This window comes from Aedes aegypti, chromosome 2 (assembly GCF_002204515.2).
Source record: "Aedes aegypti strain LVP_AGWG chromosome 2, AaegL5.0 Primary Assembly, whole genome shotgun sequence".
Classification (NCBI taxonomy): Eukaryota; Metazoa; Arthropoda; class Insecta; order Diptera; family Culicidae; genus Aedes; species Aedes aegypti.
This window is the reverse complement of record NC_035108.1, coordinates 362,551,253-362,571,414: the sequence shown is the minus strand read 5'-3', so window position 1 is coordinate 362,571,414 and position 20,162 is coordinate 362,551,253. Positions and strand designations below refer to the sequence as shown.

Here is a 20,162-nt window from a genome sequence, read left to right as displayed (position 1 = left end):
TATTTTTGCGATTTTTTTATATAAATGCTTTCTGTTTCTTCATATTGTTTTCTTTATGCAAACGTTTAATTACATAAAGCCAAATCTCTACGGGTCGTTATTGGAGGAATATGAAGTGGAGACATATGGAGTCGAGGAATAGATTCTCTATTGAAAAATGTTTGAGAACATCAGCATGGTTACCATGAGTTACTATTTTGGTGTGATTCCATGTGTGGATATCGTGTAATAGAACATCGACTTATGGGGGTTTGAAGCATTTCATATATTTGCCAAACCTATGGATATAAGTTTGGTGCAATATTAAAGATCAATTCAAAGTTCTTGCATTTCAAAAATGCTCTTGATTGTAGCGATCTAGGAAAATATTTAAATTTGTGGATTAATTTCAGCCTTTCAGCTAGTGTAAACGTGCTCTAAGTCAAATTTTTTGAATGAATTGGCTTTGAACATTACTAAGAACAACGTAAAACAAAGAAAAAGCTTTATATTTTTGTACTCTATATCAATGTATTTCATTTAATATTTTCACAACTAGTACTGATATGTAAGTTAAAAATCGCAGTTGAGAAATTGATAAACGACTCATATTTATACGATCTATGATTTTCAATTAATCGTCCCTTCAATGCTATACCTAGATAGCCCAAAATTTCGATTTTTGGAGTTTAATTTGTCGAAACATAAATATTAATCAAATCTGCCAGATATTCACAGATCATAATTGTGTGATTCATAGTAAATAATTCAAAGATTACTTTTCAATCATATTCTTGTGTTTTTCAATCACCTTGTGAATTAGTCAAACTTCCAATGTTGGATAGTTCGAAATTTAGATTTACGAGTTATCTATTTGTAGCATCAAGGATACGAAATGTAAATTTAAATTTAAACAAACATCTTTCCAGTAGCATATTTTAGATAATATGGGTTGCATTAAATGTAACCGAATGAAAAAAATAATGAAGAAACCTATGCTCAAGTAAACGAAATTGCATATATCACGGCATTTGATGTACGTCTTATTTAAAACACAAAATTGTATCCAAATCGTTAAAGGGATATTTGCTGATGAAACCAAATTTTGCCTCTACAGTAATGAATCTACTTATCAGTGATAAATCTGCGAGTTTGAATACTTGGGTGCCACTTGGGCTCCAACGATTTAAACAAGGTTAGTTAATAGCATGGCTGAATTTTGGTAACATAAACCATAACATTTAGACAACATACCTATATCTTAGAAAGTTAAACAATTTTTCAAAATTTTAATTTTCCGAAAAAATCGTTTCATTTTGGCACGGTTCAATCTTGGCAACATAAAACTTGTGGACGTTTTGTCAGAATTGTATGAAGTAGTTCAAATACAATTAAATTAATCCATTGTTTGAACTTGTTTTGAAAAACATATGCCAATCCTTCAAGTGTGTTATTTGGGCTTCTCAATTTATTGAAATATTGGCTTAGAAGTTCAACATGTTTGAAGAAATAAAACATATCGAATTAAGCTTCTTAAACATTTTATATTTTTTTTGTATTATGCAGTACTGTTGTTAAGGGTGTAAATTCCTCCATAACTCAAATATTCAAATTCCAACAGGAAAAAAACATTAAATTCGTATCATCATTTTAATGATGAACCAGTCACACATCATAGTTGATTTTTTTCTTTTGAAAATTTAAAAAAAAATCTACTGGGTTATCTGTTAAATTTATGATTAATAATTTTGATAAATCTCATCGTGTGCAAAATAAATTATGTGCAAATTCAAACAGTATTTAAGGATATCTTATATTTCCATCAAAAGAGTGGTAATATCATGTTTGCATTTTGGATTAAAAAATGTGTTTTTCATTAAGAAGCTCATAAAATATCGTGGAACTTATATTATAATAACTTATTTGTAATAACATTTTACCTTTTAGAAACTTGAAAATTGTTAAAAAGCTATGTGAAACCACTTCTTTACGTATTCGGACTAGAGATGGGCAATACAGTTATTTGAACCATTCTCTACTGAGTAGTTCTTCACAAAGAACTAGTTCATTTGAACAGTTCTTATGTTCGATTAATTTAAGCTTTATTTTGTAAGTTCAAGTTTTTTTCAGATATAATATTTTGAAACCACTACAGTAACATTTTTTATATTTCCATTTTATTAAAGATTAAAACGCTACTGTTATAATTTTCATACAACTTGTTCAACGATTTTGATGGATGAACACAATTTTTGATACTTTATTTCCTTGCGACCTTCTTCTTCTTTTTTCATTGCAAATTTTTCCTATCTTAAAGAAAATTCACTCATATGGAACGGAAGAACCAGGAATACACAGCGCCACTTCTGCATAATACTGAAAAGGTTTGGGTAGATGCATTTACGCTCCTCCGATCACCAAATTAACGGATCGTTGGTTCTAGGTAAGATGGGCTCTGCAATGAATTTGTCTAGCTCGATACTTCAGACAACATCAGGATCTTGTTTGAACTGTATCTTGTTGGCAGATTCATCAAACTTTTGAGTGATGATTTCCATGTGCGCTTCAAAACATCAGCTTCTCCAGAACATTCTTCGCCGCTTGGCGTAACTTCCTGTAGATCACGAATCTGGCTTAATAGTGCGTCATGCGCTGATTTGTAATCATCTTCATTGTCGAATCCTTGCACCTTAAAACGAGGATCAAGAATCATTGTTTGAGAAATCAACTCGTTTTAAGCTCTCGTTTCGAACCGTTTGTTCGAGCCATCTTAAGGTTATTTACAAGTTTAACTACCTCCGGTGAAAGGTTGTCATCTGCTACAAACTTTTGGATCCATCGTTTTCGTTATATGCGTTAGTATTACTAGTGTTTTCGAAATTGATACATTTTGTTCAGAAGATATTTCCACAGTGACTTCTTTCACAAAATCTCAGAACATCAATAGAAGTTTAGATAACTTTCCAGTCGTCAGCATTCAAAGCCCACTCATTGTTTAGAAGTGCAAGAGTAGCAATTATAGAATTTCTATTCTTTAAAGCGAGATCAGCACTTGGAACATCTTGCTTAAATTTCAATGCAGCTTCATCCAACTTACGTTGCATATCATGCAACTTTTTGAGAGCATATGAACTTTGCTTCAAGTATTGTACAATACTTTTAACTTTGTCTACTATACTATGAATTGACCTGGCAATGAACCAGCAGATTAGGTGTGTGAGCAAAGCAAGACAAGTGGCTCATTTTCAAAATCGATGCTGTGGATTTCATGTTTGCCGTTTTATCCGTGACATTAGCTACAACTTTTGATACGAAATCACATCGCATGATCCAATTTGCAATATTATAAAAAGACAATTTACACCGTCTTCAGCACAGACTGAACGATCACAAACATTGGGCAACGGACAACACGAAACACCCTGTTGCCCAATGATGAATTTTTCGTTTGACGAAAAGTTTCCACCGACTGAAGTGGGAATCGAATCCACACCTCGTGGCACAATACGCCTAGACGACTGACGCCGCTAACCGCAAGGCCACGAAAGCCCATTCTCACCTGTGTGTCTTTCTTCAAATCCAATCCAATTCTTCAATTTCACAAATTTGCCAAACAAGTGTGCCGTAACCTTCATTACCCGACCAGAGAATTACAACAACATTATATCGGAATTATAACAATATTTGTTACAAATAACAAACACTTTGAGTTGATGGAGGAAATTATAACACAATTTAAATAAAATAATTTATAATAACAAAAGCTGTTTCAAATTTGTTTCAATTTAAAACTAAATTATAACACAATTTGTTATAAAAATCTGAAAGCGTGGAATATAACAAATTTTGTTATAATTCAGTTATGGAAAATAACTAAATGAGTAGCAAATTCTAGAACTTCTTTAATTCCGTACACAGAAAGAAAAATCCATGTAAATTCCAGCGTAAAATGCACATAAAGGGAATGTCAGATTTATCGTAAATTTCCATGACACATCGTGTAAAATTACTTCAACATTATGTAAATTTATGCGAATTATCGTGTAACCGGTTAAAGCCCATGCTAGATTACACGATTTATAGCGGAATCTTACATGATATTATTGTAGTTTTACACGATGTGACGTGTAAATTTGCGACATATCTGGCATTCTTTTTATGTGCATGATTTTACGCTGAAATTTACATGGATTTTTCTTTCTGTGTACCTTCATCTAGAGATAACGAATGGTACACATCGATCGAACGTTGCTTCTGTATCGAAAGATGTTTGATGATTATTTCCACGAAATTGGTCACTAATTTCTGAGTAAAAGGTCGTTTCAACTCCGTGGCATTCGAATCACCAAAAGGCCTTATACGGAGCCCGCAAATCAATCCAAATTTGACGCAATTAGGCCTTACCGAGGGCAAGGCAATTACCGTGGGTAAAAACTAAATGCAGTTTACCCAAATTTGAGTAAAAAGAACTTATTTTTGGGTATTATGATTTCTCCGTGTATACCCTCTATCGTGTACATTGTGGATGTTTGCTGATTGGTAATCGCGTTTGGCTTTTGCAACGACAAAGGAATAAGTGTTGGACGTATTTTTTTGTCCGCTATTTCCACAAGAACCATATTTCTGGTGGAAATAAGCCCTATTTTTAATCTGAAGCAATCCTTCGCCTAAAATAGGTTTATTACACTTACTTGTAGAAAGCCAACCCTTAAAAGGCAAATTCAGCAGGATCAGTAAAATACGCCGATTATTAATAAAAAACAGAGTTTTCAATAGAAACTGTTACCAGAAAACATCATTAAAGCACGGTCGAAGAATGTTAAACGATAAACGAAATGGAAGAAGAGTAAACAGAGAGTGCAGTTATCTTCGATACAAAAATATCTCTTTTTATAGTCGGAGAGTGAGTGAGTTGGGGAAAAGCACAAATTTTCGACCCAGCACTAATAGATTTTTGTATGGAAATCCGAAAATTGGCACAGAATTCTTGTAGGTCGAAAATTAGTGCTTTTCCCCTAGCAGAATAGGGGTTGCAAAAGTAGTTTGTAGTAGAGCATAGTTTTCAAAATAGAGTTATTTTGCTTTGAAATTTTTATCACCAAACAAACATGACAGTCTTCGTTTTAGTGTGTATTTATTGTATGGCAATAATCTCTATTTCGGTCTTTTTATGTGTCGTCCAGATAGTCGTAGCGGTAAACGCGCAGCTATTCAGCAAGACCAAGCTGAGGGTCGTGGGTTCGAATCCCACCGGTCGAGGATCTTTTCGTAGAGGAAATTTTCTTGACTTCCCAGGGTATAGAGTATCTTCGTACCTGTCACACGATATACACATGCAAAAATGGTCATTGGTAAAGTAAGTTCTCAGTTAATAACTGTGGAAGTGCTCATAAAAACACTAAGCTGAGAAGCAGGCTCTGTCCCAGTGGGGACGTAACGCCAGAAAGAAGAATGTGTCCTTCTTCGCTTCACTTTTGTGAGAGTATAAGTGAATAAAGGTCTCGAAAGTTTGTTAACGAATGTGAGTGAGAGATGCATTCCTGTAATCTTCCAGAATCCGTTCAAACGCGTTCCTTGAACCATTAAGTTCGTTTATTTTTGTGAGAGCGGAAAGCTACCGCTCCTTCAAAATGAACAATAGTTCACTCATTCTCTTGAAAGAACTAGTTCTTTTGAACAGTTCGCGAACGCATTGCCCATCTTTGAACTCTCTGAGCAGTATCTCATTGAAGAGAGTCAGAGATTTTAGTATTGAACCTTTTAATTCCACCCAAATTGCTTATCTTAGTACTCTACTCAAATGTAGTTATTCATTCTCTTGTTTTGAGATGAATGAATAGTAACAATGTTGTTTTTTGTAATATTATTCTTAAAGTTTGAGCTCGTTTATGTCTCCTGGAAAATATGAAAAATGTACAATTTATCATTCATTAATTTTATTATTTCTTGAACATATTTTCGTGACATGTTTTGATGGTTTCACAAACACACTTTGATTTATTTGCCTAGACTCAGCTTTCGAAAACCGAGATCGGCACAGCCGAGTGCTTTCGGTTTAATAGTTTTAACTGATTAAGTCGATTTGTATAAGAGGTTTCAGCTACTGTGTTCTACTGAGAATCTCGGCATTACAGAAACTAAAATCTCAGCAAAAATTAAAAACAATAATTTAGATACCGTACAATTGCACCCGATTCAAAGTGCCTGATCCGGTTATGGTACGGATATGGCCTGCTTCGGATAAGACACGCAACTTTGAAATTCTGCCAAGTACCTCACAATTACTTCGTGACAGAAAAAGGGGTCCAGATAGCCGTAGTGGTAAACGCGCAGCTATTCAGCATGACCATGCTGAGGGTCGTGGGTTCGAATCCCACCGGTCGAGGATCTTTTCGGGTTGGAAATTTTCTTGACTTCCCAGGTCATAGAGTATCTTCGTACCTGCCACACGATATACACATGCAAAAATGGTCAATCGACAAAGAAAGCTCTCAGTTAATAACTGTGGAAGTGCTCATAAGAACACTAATCCGAGAAGCAGGCTTTGTCCCAGGAGGGACGTAACGTCAAAAAAAAGAAGAAAAAGCACGCAACAGCCCACATTAAACACTAGAAAAACAACTTCACAAAATTACATTGGCGTACTTACTTAAGATCTTGTGCAATCTTCATTCCTCCCACTTCACAGTTTGCAGAATTTGGACCAGTTTTGGAACTATTTCACTATATTTTCAAAACTTTTGCTCATGCACGACAGACGCACGAGAATGATTTAACAACATGCTGAGAATCTCGGTAAACCTAGGCGGAAAACCAATATATTAGCATTGAAAACAACTGACCTCGGCAAAAAATTTGTTGACGTTGGTGTTTGGCAATCAGTGTTGCCGAGTTACGTATTAAAAATGTAGTTAACCGAGACTTCAGTTTCATGTGATGCCGAAACTCGATACCAATTGAGTTTTTAGTCACATGTGTGTTCAGAAATTTCAAATGCCGAGCTCGCAAATAATTCTTAAGTGTGTACTGTCTGTTTTCTTCAATTATCTGATTTTTTTTGTATTCTTTTAGTTGCATTCTTAACTACTTTGTTATCAGTAATTTACAATTCACTCTGCTTTTTTAATTAGCTGTCATTTATAGCCCTGAGGATGATGATACCATAGAGTTATATAAGATCCGTATAAAAACGAAGCCGTACATTGAATTTTCAAAATCATAAGTCTGGTGATTCTGTAAGATTTTGGTATCGGCATTGCTACAGCTTCGCCTTAAATTATTGTGTTGATGGATGCAACAACAATTGTTTTCGAAAGTTTTTGTGTACCATAGCTATGACAACCGAAATTCTAATCATAAAATTTACACCTTCAAAATGTTTTCTTAATCTGCCTAAGCTAATCAAGAAAATAAGGAATAAAAGAAAAATTAGAAACAAAAATAAAAAACATCCTTTTGAATTCATGATGAAAAAAATATGTTGAACGCTGCCTCATCTAAAAAATCGAAGCCAATCAAATTGTCTCCCACGATTGTCCACGCTCATCCTCACAAAAAAAACCTAACCCAATATGTGAACCATTAGCCAACGATGAATGCAACCAAAATTCAATAGTAGACAACCAAGTACAACACCCCTTTTTCCCCTCAACGCTTATTATGGGGATCGATTGTGACACAGATGAACCTTTGGGTACCATGTCGCGGTCCATTTGAGCGGCATCTTTCCATACCTCTTGCCCTGTGTGTGTGTGTGACCCCGTCGACACCTTTCGGTGAGAGCGCGGTTTGTGATGAGGTTTGCCGCTGCACCGCATCCCGCCTCTCAAAGATCGGGGTCCTTTTGCTCTTGTTGCTATAGATGGCTGATCGTGTGACTGACTGGTGTGAATGAAAATCCACGATGCACTGCTGCACTGATGAGCCGTTGCACAATTGCCATCCAAACAATTCATTTTGCTGTTTTTTCTAAATATTTTGACGAGTGGCGTCAAGCGCACATGGTCACATCGCACGCTGATCGATTGTTGTCTTCTCATCGTAGAACTGCGATAGTCCAAATTGAAGGTGGCAGTTAAATTCGGCTCTTCGTGACCAATTTCCGAAGGGCCTGAATAGTGAGTAAAAAAATGTAGATTTCCGAGGCATTACATAAGCGTGGTCAAAGTTTTTGCTCGTGTGTTTTCGAAAATACATTGTAGCGACGACGAGGTCAGTTCAAACAAGAGCTGATTGGCACCATTCACACTGCAATCGATCCCGTCGACGACTACGACGACGGACAAACGACTTAACCTCTGCGGCTAACTTTTGCACTGTGCTTCAATCAATCCTTATGCATGGGGAGGTGAACCTTTCCTTACCATTTTTTTCGTCATCCGTCGCATGGAAACTGATCTACTGCCACCGGGGAAAAAAGCTCTCCTGGTAAATTACACAAATCAATCAACTTTGTATTATCTTCCATTAGTTACGTGAGCAGACAGGCGACTCCAGTTTGAGTTATGATACCAATTGACTGTCATCGCCCGAGGGAAGCGATATTAAAACAAACACAATCAATCAGTGAGCAGCACAACGTTGTGCATATCATGTGATAGAGAATGTAGACTGTGTCATGGAGTCTTATGCTCTATTCCATTATTTGGGACAATTTCTCTATAAAACCATCCATCTAGAAAAAAATCCTAAAATAGTTCTTTCGTTTAGGATTTTTTTTAACTTTTGGACTACTTAGCGAATACCGAACAGATGAAACGTACAACTCGAAGTGATAGCTATTCTTTGCTTGATTATGAAGTCTTTAATGTTTCTTTGGTATGCTGATTAGAAAGGCATTACAGAAAAATAATTCAAATCTAACTGAACAATTAAAACAAACGAAAGTAAGACCAGAAGGAAGAAGAGGAAACTATGGAGCCAAAATGCGTCATAAAAATATCATTCCATTGGACACTTGACCAAATCCGTAAATACCTGATCAATCATTCTTTCAAAAACGTTCAGCAATTGGTATTATCGCAAATTATCAATGGTTTCACACGTCTCAAGCAACACTGATCGTGCCCAGCATAGCCGACTTCTCCCACATCCAATCGACGAAATGTGAACGCGACGCAGTTAGCCGTGTTATGAACTGCTGTCAAAATAACATAATGCATTTGTTATGCACTTCACATCGATCGCACTCCACACATGTAGATGACACGTATCCGTTTGGCTGACATAGAATCCTAATGCGCAAGCCCGTCCACTGGAAAGCCAGACCCGTTAAACGGTGCTGTCATTTGCCAAATTGCCACATTTCACGGTCTGTCAATCATCCATACGCCCTCTGTTTGGGTTATTACGAAGGCGATACTATTCGACCCCCCTCCCCTCCATCCCGACTTGGACTGTTGGACAATTTTTCTTTATCAAATGCCATAAATCTGACGGGGACTCACTTTGGCACTTTCGCGCAAGCTGCACAAATGTCATGTAGACCACCAGACGTCGTCGTGACATGACACACAGGAACACAGATCGCGTAAGATTTTGGCGAATTGAGGGACCAGTGAGCGGCCCACCCGCACGTGATCATCGCATTATGGCTGCTTAAATACCGAATCGTTATGGAGTCTACTATCCCAGCACTGACTGTCGAGATCGAGATCTCCGGGCAAACAGGAGAGCATAACTAATTATGACCCCGTGCTGTTTTGTTTCTTCGGGCTCGAAGTCAAATGCTGGGTTTTCCAAGGAGGATATGGGTAACTCGTCGTCACGCTGGCAAAGGCTTTCAGTTTGTTCAGTCCTAGGGCATGTTGGTCGATCAATGAAGTGATGGATTGATCGATTGATAGGTGTTTGTAGGAACATATCAAAACTGGGTGTTTACGAGCACGATCATAACGTGACTAGAGCCGAACAAAAGTTAATTCGCTAATGGATAAGATTATAATCTCTATGATTGGTTGGGCTTTGGAGTAAGTAAATTGAAGCTTTTCTCTTACAGGTGCACACTTACTCGAATTTTGGCAACATTAAAAATAAAATGAGTTTGAAGACCAAGGTCCTTTGGCTAAACCTTTCTTAGAAAGAGGAACCTTGCAGTTCAATATTTTAGTAAAATTCTATGAAGATTATTATTATTGGTGGTTTTCTGTATTTTCTTTATTAGAAACACAAAAGTGGTCGCACTCTCAGCCACCCCTAGCAACACCACGCTGCATATAACTAGCGTGTTTTTTCTATCTGCTTGTACTCAGGACACCATAACCCGATCTTGGGATGAGGATTTATAGCGAAAAACTTCGCTAATCTCTCCTTTGTTCTAATAATGTAAACCAGACGCACAAAACAGTGGGTGGCGTTGGAAATTGTCATTTTGCGAATAATTTGTGAATAACATTTTGAAAGTCTTTCGTTCTCCTCTGATGGAAACCCTGGCTACGCTGATGCAGTACCTTACAACTTTTTCAAGATGAGTATCCACAAAGGGTGTGTAAGGGTACAAATCCAGGTCATCACAATATAGCTCATCAGCGTTAGACATCAACAAGATTTTGAAATTGTTTCGAAATACTCAAATACTTAAGTCAACCAACACTTTCAGCATACCAAAGCGAGAATGCTGTTTCATCATGAACAAAACTCAACCTACTTCATGTATTCGATTTATCATCATCCACAACACGAAATCTTGCCTATCTGAACTAGCGATTGTCATCGATTGCAACTGACGCCACGCATTGAATTCAGCGTTACTGACGGCATCAAACCGATAAGCACTGTGCCGTCGATTTGCCACACCAAGATACCAGACGTATAGACTTTGACTAGACACTCTCATTCAAAGCACAGCAGCGCCCACCCCTTTCTCAAATGTGTCAGATTTGGTAAATTGCTTCTCATCGGGGGTTCATCAACAAACTCTTGACAATGTTAATGTTGACCCGCACTATGATTTGCTACCCGATCAGTAGGGCAAAACAACAAATAACACACTGAATAACTCTGAATTTGTTATTTATCAACGTTAGTAATTTTTTGATGTTTTACAGAATACCAAACTCTAAACACGTCAACATTGTTTCATAAATATTACAGGAACATCTAGCTAATCACAAATCGTGTAACGGGCTTATGCCCTTATAGTAAGGCTATTTAAAGGCTTTTTGGCATTATATTAGTCGAAACGGCTTACTAGTTATCTGGAAGTGCACCATTTTTTTGTTATTTTTATGTCTCATTTTGTTTGTCTCTGGTTGTTTTAATTCAGACATTCCTTTCTGATCAGGAAATTTCCTGAATAAATCCATTTATGGTATTTTCATATATTCGAGGATTTACTTCTGGAATTCACGATGAACCACCATCGCAAACAAAAACCACCATTGTTCATTACCTGTCGCCTATTTCGCGAATTATGTCCCTTCGTTAGAAAAAATTAATACGAACAAGTGATCGTTGTGCCACAGTCAGCTGTTGGACGCTAATTTTTCAAGCTAATGTTCTCTTGGCGGGTACGGAGCATATCCATTTGATGTCCTTGCGTTACGTATGGTGCAGGCTTTTTTTTGTGACGGGATAACGAGTGTGAATTTTCAAGGGACCACGACGGTAGCGGCGCGTGTGGTTTCTGTTATTTAACTGATCATAATTGAGTGCTCTGGTCGTCGTTTGCAATACTTACCGCGTGGGATTTAGGAATCGGTGGTTGATGGCTTTTTTTTTCTACCTGTCGGTGTTGGGTTTTTCCTTTTTGTCAGATGTGAAAATGAAGCTTGGTTGATGATATAGTGCAGACGCTCTTCAATTTGTTCAGCTTTTTTCGCAACAAAAGAGATAATAAATGATTTTCTATATGTCTTGTTTGCAAATCAAAAATTGACTGCTCGTAATTTTGTCAACTTGTTACATAAATTGCAAAGATTTAATGAACATGCATGAATTAATTTTTAGTTTGATACACACTTCAGCAGCCTGGCAAGCTCAAGTCCAGTGTTGTGAAAAACTCAATTTCTCACAACTCATGCTTGAGATTTTTCATGCGTGAGTTGTCAATCATGCAACTCAGCAGTCAAAAAATCATGGATGAGTTGGCTCACCTTTTTGACTCATTGTCTCGTATTTCCACAGTTTACTCACACACGGCAATAATTTCTTGTTAGACTGGTAAAATTATAATAATCCTTTCTAACGTAAACAACAACATTCGGGTTTCACGAGTTTTTGCCGGGTTTTGCGACTGAATCATCTTTTACGGTTTGAGTTGATTGAGTTGATTTTGCATCAAAATCTCAAGCGTGAGATTTGCCAAGCAGATCTCTAATGAGTTTGCTCTCACGGGAGAGCGTATTGATTGAGATTTTGAGTGTGAGTCTATCAACACTGCTCAAGTCTTTTCACTTCTGTAGCTTGGCAAGCTCTCCCTAACAAAGCATGATCAATATAAGCTGGAATTGTTACTTGATAGGTGGAATATGTGCATTATGACTTGCATAGAGACTATTTCATATTTTTAGCGTAATAAATTACAGAGATACAGTCTCACAACTACTGATATTGAGTTTGAGGGTAACTTCTGGAGCCTGATAAGCTACTTCCAAAAAAAAGTGATCGACATCATTTTAAACTGTAAATATTTCTTCAGAGGTGGAACTTTAATTAGAAATCCGAATTATTGATTATTCATCAATATTCAGTTTGATCGCTTGCAGTGAATTTTTCAACATTCACTAATTTTGAGTTTGATGCACGTTTTTGTGTTTGACAAGATCCTTCAAAAAAACATGATCAACAAAAGCGATATTTTGTTCCTTGATTGTAATTGTTTTGTATTTCATTTTGCTGGGAGATTTGTGAAACTTTGATAATTTTTAGCAAACTTTTTTATGAACAAATCAATAGTTATGAGTTTGAAATATGCATCTGGAGCCAGATGGGCTCTTCTTAGGAAGGCATGATCAAAACAGCTTTAAGTATTACTTGAGTAGTGAAACACGTGAATGGAAATTTTATGAGATAACTTATTTGTTACATGTTCACAAACAATCCAATGCAAGTTTTTCGTAAGTCCTGCATAAAAACCTTGCAAATATGGTAGAATATCGTTACATATACTAGAAGCATAAGATTTCCAAACACCCAAAAGTGATAATTAAAGTGATGACATAATTATCACAGAGAGGCAGTATTATTTACAAAAATGCCTTCGAATGCCTTGAATGAAAGTGAACGACACGTTGATAGCCTTCCCCATCTATACATTTCTTCTTCTTCTTCGCGTGTGAATAAATGGAGATGGATGAATATGGGTTATGAGAAGGGTCTGCGTGACCTGTGGAGATTTGAATTCGAAACTTGTAATTTTCTAAACTTTTGAAACACCAATTTGCTCTGTAGCTTAGTTGGCAAAGCACTCGTCTAGCATACAAGAGTCGTGGGTTCGAATCACACCTGAGCACGTGGATTTTTTTTTATTATATCACTCATAATTTTTAAATCTTTTTCATGCATAATGAGTTAATTATTTTCTAAAAGATTCTTTCTGATCTAAACATTTAGAAAAGGAAGCTAATGAAGAATCCCAGGAGTACCGTCAATGATCCTTACACCAGGCTTTAAATTCTGCAAGAAAGTGTCTAGGTAATAGGCATATGTGTGGAAAACTGTTTTGTTCTTTATGGCTATAAAACTCATTCAGCAACCTTTGAGAGATCACTGATTATGTTAACAGATGCAGAAAGACAACCTGTTGATTTTTTTCTTTCAGAAGCGGTTCTCTCTTTCCGTAACCTTTTAGTGCTCTCATTTTGACGTTTTTCCATTTGACGTTTTGCCCTTTCCACGTTTTTCCATTACGACGTTTTGTCTTTCTAAGTTTTTTTTCACCCTACACTAATATCAAACTTTGCGAAAAATAATCATCATTTTGTTTTTAGGTGTCAAGGACTTGTGTCGATATCATACTGGACAGCATAATTATTTTTGCGTAACTTGCGTGAAAATTGAATCATCACTTCATTGCATTTAGGGGTAATCCATAAACCACGTGATAATTTTTCCTTACTTTTCAGGCATCCCCTCCCCTCTCTTGGCTCAGTGTGGTTTACCGAGCACATAGAAAAAATGTTTGGCTAGTTCTCATCCGACTAAAACGCAAGGCAGTGACAACTTATGGTGAACGCAATTTAGGTTGTGTTTACATCGTAATGTTTCAATTTAAATCAAGTCAATTTAAATTAGATTAAATTAGATTCAAATTAGATCCTGAGTAGAATTTCTAATCAAATTATTAACATTGGTTGTCAAGAACCCAAATTCATGTATGACTGAAATATTCACGAACAGGTTTTCAGTGATTTTTAAAAAGCATAACTTGATAAAAGTACATAATAATGAAAAAGACAAACTGAGCAAAAGAAGGAAAAATGTATGCAAAATATTGAAAGCTTTGACCCAAAGACTTTTTATTCAAGTATTACTCAAAAAAACCCTCCATATGACAGCAATTTTTTTGTTAAATTTTTTTATAGCTTGATTCCAAAATATCTTCACACAGCGTAATTTGAACGCACAACACATTTTTAAGAGTAAATATTTTTGGCAAAATTTTCGAAGGATTCAATATAAAGTTAGATTTCAAAAATTTATCAAAAGAACCGCCTAGTTTCGAAAGAAGGGATAATTTGTAATTGAAATAATCATTATTTGAGCATACCTCGAAACAAGATCCAGTTTTTGTAAAAAAAATGTGTGTTGGGTTCAAGTTAATGACTACTCCAACAGCAAGACATGAAAAAAAAAATCAAACTACAAAGTGTTCTAGTATAACAATACAACTCTAAAGAACAGGCTATGTTTGAAAGTAGGCTTAGCTTGTTTAAAATTTATGAATAAACCAATAGAAGATAGGACGCCACAAGCAATTGCAACAAAAGAAAACAAAAGAGTAATAAAAATATCGTTCAGTATTCAGTAAAAATTATCGGAACATTATAGTTACAAAGAATTGCCTATGTTTTGCAGAGGGTTGTTGTTACATCATATTTCGAGAGAACAACTAATATTTGAAAGAAGAGTAAATTTGTGATAAATATATCAAACGCTTCAGTGTCAAAATTTATTCTGATAGCGCATCTCAAAACAATAATTTATATTTGAGTGATTAACCACATAATATTAGCAAGATTTTCACCACTGTCGGCAATTAATCAAGAGGCAAAACAAACTCAAGAGCATGGGATTGTTGAAAGTGGTTTCATTTTGTTTTATATGAATAAAATCCAAAATAAGCCTGATGTCGTCAGTGGGATACAAATAAATCGTTAAAACGAATGTTACCTTACGTAATCCTTGGTTTCAAACTCATTATGCCAAACGACTGTTATGCAAAACGACTAGTATGCCAACCGACCGTTATGCCAAATGGCGTTATGCCCAAATGACCATTTTGCTATGCCAAACGATTTTATGCCAAATGATCTACCATCGGAATTTGAATGACTAAAGGCTAAATGATATCGTCCCTGTTTGGCATGAGGCCGTTTAGCATAAAGTCGTTGACCTAATGGCCGTTTTGTATAAGGATTTTAAACAATGGTAAAATTAAAGCACAACATATTTCTGTGTTCTTCTGCTGCTTGAAAAGATTACATATATTATATTAAAAAAAAAAGAACGAAATTAGGCTGCGACATTTTAAAAAGGTGTAATCCCTTCCGTGAGCAACACATTTTCACGTTACTGTGAATCGTATTCAAGACCACCAATGGACTCCAGCGGTTCTTTAAGACGGATAAATTCGTCCTCTATTCGAAAGTGGGATTGGGCTGTATGGAAGGAGACATAAGCTCCCCACAGTTTTAGAAAATCCAAAGAGCTTTCAAAGCAGCATTAAAAATATTCTACATCTGAAAACAATACAAACTGATAAACAAAATGGGAAAAGGAGAAATTTCTGATTGCAACATCAACAGTTTCAATGTAACATGGGAAACCATGTTATTTTCTATATCTTTTGTCTCACTCAGGGTTACCATCCGTCCTTCAGCAGGACAAGTCCTGATTTTTGTTTTTTTTTTAAGGTGTCCTTATTTATTTTTTTTTATATTTCGAGATTTGTTCTGCTTTTTACTGCTTGCCAAACATCATAAAATGTTAAATTTGATTTTAAAAAGCTACTGGAATTTCAGTGGAGATAGTAAAAATATAATCCATGGCTTAAACTGATAAATTTTACCTGGAGATTCACGACCATCTAACATCTCGCACTACGCATCATGGCAATTCATGTGTTATTGAGAGATCCTAAACGAAAGCTTCTCAGAATCATAAGACCTTTGTTAGATTTATCACAAAAAGACTATGATTGATTCTAGCAATCTCTGGCAAGATTCTTATCGATTTCTTACGAGATGTTGATGCAAACTAAACGAAAGCTTTTTTGTGAAAATCCTTAAAAGATTTTTTTGCAGATTCTTAATACAACCCTAAGAACATGGCTGTTAAGTATCATGACCGACTTGCGACTCTGATGAAACGAGTCATCTCACTGTCACTAGACGATGATATATTGCATGAGCTCACTTTGTCGTATCGCAATGACGGAGCTTTCACGAGTGCAATTTTAATGTTGTTTTGCAATTCAAATTTTTATCTTATTTTGGGGAATTTTGGGAAGTAATTGTGTTTGATAAGTTGACGCCAGCGATATAAATAACTATTATACCAGATAATGAACTAAAAATTGTCAAGTTTACGATTCCGTCGTACGCCGTAGTGACGGAAAAATGAAAGAGAATTTGAAGAACATCTCAGTCGTTGTCTCATCGTCCGATATCAGTGAGGGAAGCATCTATGTAAAAGTCGCACGACCCCCTCTATTAATATTGACGATTCCTAGCACTGCCTTGCCTCTTCAATAAACCTCCGAAAAGGATTTTAAAAAAGTTTTTTTTTAGATTTTATTAAATATACTTGTTTGTGTTCTGACATTCTTAATAATTTCCCAGCAAATTCATGATCAGACATTTAGCTTATTTCTTTAAAAATCATTGGTAAATTATTGGCGAGATTGTTGAAGGATTTTTTTTGGATACCTAATTGGTTATTTTGGACACTCTCGGCAAATTTGTGAAGTGTGATTCTTGCTGATATAGATTTTTGATGGAACTTTAAGCGACAGTTAAAGGTGTTTCCTACTGTGGTTTTTGAAAGATTTCAAACAATAACCTTGGGAGATTTTAGACAAGTTTTTGGTGGATTATAAGATCATCGATATATTTATACTAATAGAAGATACTTCGTTTGTCATTAATTTAGCAACAGTCATGAAAATAATAATCTCAAATTCCTCCACAGGATGATCAATTCTTCTACATTACAAATCCTTAAATTTTAAAATTTAAAGAAAATAAACATTGAAATCGTTGCCGTCCGGAATATGAGTTATGTTCGAAATTTGAGATCATATAGAACTTGCAAAATGTCCTGATTTTAGTTCTCAACGAGATGGTCACCCTAGTCTCACTGTAACATATATTATCAAAAGTTTGTAAAAGCAAATCTTGAGCTTTGGTGAACCGATGAAGCTGAAAATTTAGTGCGTTATAAGTAAAACATTATAGTTCTAAAATGAAACATAAGTAAGTTAAATCTTCGCTTTAATAATAAAATTAAAATTGCAACAATTTTCACCGTCGTCGTTAGCTACACTACACAACTCATGTTCTGTGTCATGAGCTATTCAGATTTTTTGTTACAATTTATTCCAATATAATGCCTGATTTTCTGCTGACCATCAATTTCTTGGCCTATTTTGATGCATAAGAAATTTCTGCATGGAATTGATCAAGAAAGCACTTTTTTCAGATCGCAGTACGTGGTTAAAAAAAATGTCAGTTCAAATGGGACTCGCTATAGAAAATTTCTGCAAGAAATCGGTGAGAAGTTTCTTCAGCGAGTCCTTTTCAGCAGCAAATCAGGCGTAGCCCTGACATTGCCAGAGAAATTGTAAAGAAACATGAAAAAGCATATTACTCCTAAGAAATGCTCGTTTTCAAACTTATTATGCCAAATGACCATTATGCCAAACGACTTTATGCCAAATGACCTCCTTGACAAACCTTATGTCAAGTGGGTTTATGTCAAATGACCTACAACCATGGTTTCAATTATGTTGATTTAGTCCACAAGGCAAAAGATAAGCAAACTAGATTGCCTTACTTCGATCTGTGTAAACATTGCTAAAATTCGTCCGAAAATTAAACTCTTGGTTTTTAATCATTAATGTTGCATGTATCAGTCTTTTTAGTTTCGTAGGAATGCCATGTAAAGCCATTTTCTGTCAAAGATTGCTTCATTTAGTTTAATTTCGTTACAATCAATCGAAAGATGAATAATATGAAATTCGTAGTAGGTACTCTTGGTAGAATTCATTCACCAACAAATGGCTTATCAAGGAAATTTTCAAATAGTCATTTTATACGCAGTGACCATAAAAAAAGTACAACCGTGTAATTGACCATGACGATTAGGATCAAAATTTTTATTTGATTCACGTGATTTATGCTATAAGCCCAATACTCATGCCGATCAGACCCTCATTCAGACCATGGAACCATCTCTCGTGTTTTAAAATTTGAGGATAATCCATAATGTTTTTCCTTTTCTCAATTTTTATTTCGAAACTAGGTATTTGCCATTGAGAAATATGATCTTCATAATGTTTTTAGAAACCCGTTTATGTAGAAAAAAAAATGTTTTAACAGTTTTATATATTTAGCCTTAAATATTTATTTACAATATAACAGTGTTGCCTTATTTAATTATTTCCTCTATTAAAACTTAAAATCCGTTGTTAAACAAACGAGTATTTCCTTAATTCAATAACATTAATTTCCGCATAGTATAGGTCAACGCTCTGAATTCTATTGGTATCAAATTGTGTAGCACTTCGCTTCAGAGTATATGAATGGATTTACTCGTTATTGACCAATGCTATGATTACAATTAGAAGCATACTTAGCCCTTCAGTCATCGCGCGGTTTGTCACCGTCAGAACCACCGCGCTGATGCTGTGTACGAAAAGCAAGGTATCTTCACCATTGTTGTACAAAATACAACAGCACAACGACTGAAGTGTTAAAAACGATGGGCTTCAATCGTGGTTACCAATGGCTTTTATGATAAGTAAAGCGAGAATTTCAAAGTTTTTATCTAATAAAAACTAACTTTCCAAAGCTGATCTTAAGAAATTAAAACTCTGAGTTTTTTATACAAAACCTCATGCAGTATAGAATTGAAAAGTTAAGGTCCTCAATCTCACTAAAAATGGCATGCACCACTACCAAAAGCGTGACACTGCTTCAAACCAGCCAACCTATTGGGGCCATCTCTTGCTGCCCTTGAACTTCACACAACACCAAACATCAGCTGTGTATAGCGCTCAACAGCATCAACAGCATCATCCCCAACACCACGAATCGATTGCTACCAGTCAGTGCATGAGCGAGTTTGTTTTGGATTTTTTTTGTCTATCTCAATCTGCTGAAGCACCAATCAACAAGGGGAGCCTGTTGGTTCCGTCGTAAATTTGTATTTGCTCAACCGGTCAACTTGCAGAGACGACAAGACGAAGACTCTGGTGCCTGCTAGACTGGGTCTTCACATCAGTTTCATTGTCATCCAGCTCCGGACTGCCGGCTGCCTAAGCGCAAAGAAGGAAGGTTACGGAAGGCCGTGGTGGAGAAGATGTACTTTCAGTGTGTGGTTAAAAATCAGGGGGACGATGGCATTATTGTAAATAGTCATCAACATTTTCAAAGAACTAAATAAGGATTATGTTACTAAAACTTAATAGAAATAAGTTATTGAATTAAATTTAATAAATTTCAGTGAAGGCTCTCAGTCAACAACGACTGAAAGCCATATCACCGTTAAAATAGTCGCCGAAATATCCGAACGTAGCAAATGCCCAACCAAAGGGCGCCTCCAAAAGCGCTAATTCCTGTGATGCGTTTTTTTACGAGGCTGTAAACAAACACTTAAGCCCCTACCGAACAACGAATGCCTTCGCAAGAGGGGCGTCCTCCTCTAATGGATGCGCGGCCTTGTTGAAGGGCACCTGAGTTATTTATTAGAGGGCCCGCCAACTGGCTGCCCATTCACCAGCAAAGATTTATGAGATTTTTGTT

General features: G+C 36.0%; 1 protein-coding gene across 3 annotated transcripts in view; it reads left to right on the top strand.

Moving 5' to 3' along the window:
* The window catches only part of LOC5564903 (mucin-5AC), a 138,626-nt gene that overhangs the window by 1,680 nt on the left and 116,784 nt on the right, over positions 1-20,162 (top strand). The gene's annotated exons all lie outside the window — the stretch shown is intronic.